Consider the following 3,027-nt stretch of genomic DNA (forward strand, 5'->3'; position numbering starts at 1 on the left):
ATGGTTTTATTTGAGTTTTTGGCTGTGTTATAGCAAATGTATTACTGTGTTAGTGTGCCTTGTTTACCACGTTTGGGCATGAGTCATCACAATGGAATGCAGGGCATCAACCAATAGGCATGCAGCTTTCCTCTATTCTTCTTGCTGATTGGCTGTTGGGATTTAACTTGATCAACACCTGCACAGAGCATTTCCACCTGCACAGAGCATTTCTTGCTGTAGGCTGTTGGGATTTAACTTGATTAACACCTGCACAGAGCATTTCCATACTGACAGTATGTCTGTATTCAAGTGTTTTGGTAGGTATTTCAAGTTTTCCTGCTCCAGCATTGGAATGCTGGGCATGGACGTTTTTTTTTTATTTGAAAATCAACAGTTTGCATTATGCAATTAAAAATCCTAACCAATAAAGTAGGGAATAGCTATCCAACTGTTGTTTTAGTTGCATTTTACTTCATATTATAGTTATATCAATGTAAATCATTGTTTTCCCTTGTGTTTCTCATTCTTTCCCTGCCATGTCGTAAAATGTGGCGAACCCATCGCTGTATTTGCTCCAAAGCAAATATTTGCCTTTCTAGTTTGCCTTTAAATTTCATCAATTCTTCCATTTCTTTTAAAAAAAAAAGGTTAAAATGAAGGTCTTTAGTATGTTTACAATGTATTTTAGGCTGTATCATGAAAAAAAAAATTTTGAAAATTCAAGATTGATGATTGATATCTGATTGCGGATATATTAAATATGCATGATGTCATTTTATGACGTCACCGGTGTTGCTATGGGCAACATAAGACTTAGTACACCCTAATATTCTGTCATAAACACTTTTGGTACAGTTATGTTGAATACCATTTAGTTTTCAGGAAAAAAACCTATCTAGACGGTTTGGGCCAATAAAATCACATTAATGACGTCATAATGACGTCATATTACGTCATAACGACAGAAAAATTGTAAATATGATAAATTTTTACTAGTACATCATACTCTAAAAATACGACTTACCGTTCGCGAGTTCTGAGGGGGGAGGGTCTAAAGAGCTCCCCCCGGTCCTCCCATACCAAAAAAAGCCCGGTCTAGGTAGGGTTCAAGATTCCCAGGATGACCGAAAAACGCGGTATGAATAAAGTGAGCTCAATTCAAATCGCTTGGGGGAGGGTAACTCAATGACCGGAGGGGATGGGGTGTTTGGGGGGCCCGACCTAAGTAACTCATAAACTATTTATTACCATCTCATAATCGCTAAATATTCAGATGATAGTCTAAAAGTAAAGTACGGTCGTAAACGTCCTATGTGATTGTAAAATGTACAATGGGGCCGCATTTTATCATCTTACTATGAAGACATGTGAATACTTTGCCTTTGAAAATACATCTATAAGCAGTGGAACCTGTGCTGTGCAGTGCATGTGAACGCAATATACGGATGCGATATGCAATCTATGCGCTGAATTAGTTATTTTTACTTTACATGTGCGTCACAGTACCCGAGCGTAATGTGCGCAGGGCTTAAATGTCTTCGCGAAACTCATACGCAATGGCTATTCGCAGNTATTTTCTTTGGCTCCTGTGCCCTAATATTAATCCGAATGACCTGAAATCTGGTATGGGAATACCTTGGACACATGTCCAAAGAATGTCATTCACGATTTTGACATACACCACTTTAAAGTTATGTAAAATAGGGCTTTTTGGCTATTTCCGGCATTGGAAGGTTCCATTTCTGCATGGGGGTGTAGACTATTGGCAGCCATCGTGGGGTAGATCCATTTTCGGTATGGGGGATTGGGTGAAGCCATTTGCTGCATTTGCTCTCAAGCAAATGTCGACCTTTCTAGTTATATTTCAGTCCATACCATGGTATGGATGAAATATATTGTGTTCCCTCATGTTTCTCCTCCTCCTCCTCCTGCCAAACAGTCAAAGGGATTCAACTCAGCCATCATTCAGCCAAATGACCTGAAATTTGGCATGGAGGTAGAGTGGACAAATACCCCCAGAAGTTTTTTCATTTTTTCGAAACATGCCTTTCAAAAATGTTTATGAAGGTTTTTTGGGGCATTTTTCGACAAAAAATGGATTTTTGGATCCTGAGCCCTGGTATTACAACCAAATGATCTGAAATTCGGTATAGGGGTACCTTGAACGTGTGTCTACAGAATAGCAGTCACATATTTGGCATACACCACTTCCAAATGGCTCATTTGGGGGACTTTAATGGCTATTTTCAGCAAAAAAAGGGCCAAAAGTGCTGTACCCGTTCCATGTTCTATCTAAAGAATGGTCGGTTCCATCCATGGAACACGTGTTCCATTTCGGGTTACCTGAGGTCACATTGTACCTAAGTGGTGCGTAATGACCCACAAATTCAATTTTATGTGCCTAAGACCTTCAAAATGTATCAAATCTCATCATTGTTTGTTTTTGCATACCTGTAATAAGATTAATATTTAGTAAAGCTTTCGAGATTCAATGTACTTGTTGTTGCATCTTTGTTCTCATATAGCTACTATTTAATTCATTTATTTGAGAACCTTTGCCAGTTTTGCATTGGAGTAAGTTTGGAATAGTCCACTTTTGCGTGGGAGGCAGATGGACTGAAATATGCTGTATTTGCTCCCAAGCAAATGTCGGCCTTTCTAGTCTGATGTTTCTTCTCCTTCTCCTTCTCCTTCTCCTTCTTCTCCTGCCATTTTTTAAATGGATTCAGTTTCTTCATTTTAGGGCCCAAGGTCCTGAAATTTGGTATGGAGGTACAGTTGGCAAATACCCCTAGGCGTTTTTTAAATTATTGTGATACAGGCTTTTAGAATGGTTTTATTTGAGTTTTTGGCTGTGTTATAGCAAATGTATTACTGTGTTAGTGTGCCGTGTTTACCACGTCTGGGCATGAGTCATCACAATGGAATGCAGGGCATCAACCAATAGGCATGCAGCTTTCCTCTATTCTTCTTGCTGATTGGCTGTTGGGATTTAACTTGATCAACACCTGCACAGAGCATTTCCACCTGCACAGAGCATTTCTT

This window comes from Branchiostoma belcheri, unplaced genomic scaffold, assembly GCF_001625305.1.
Source record: "Branchiostoma belcheri isolate BF01 breed outbred unplaced genomic scaffold, Haploidv18h27 scaffold101, whole genome shotgun sequence".
NCBI lineage: Eukaryota > Metazoa > Chordata > Leptocardii > Amphioxiformes > Branchiostomatidae > Branchiostoma > Branchiostoma belcheri.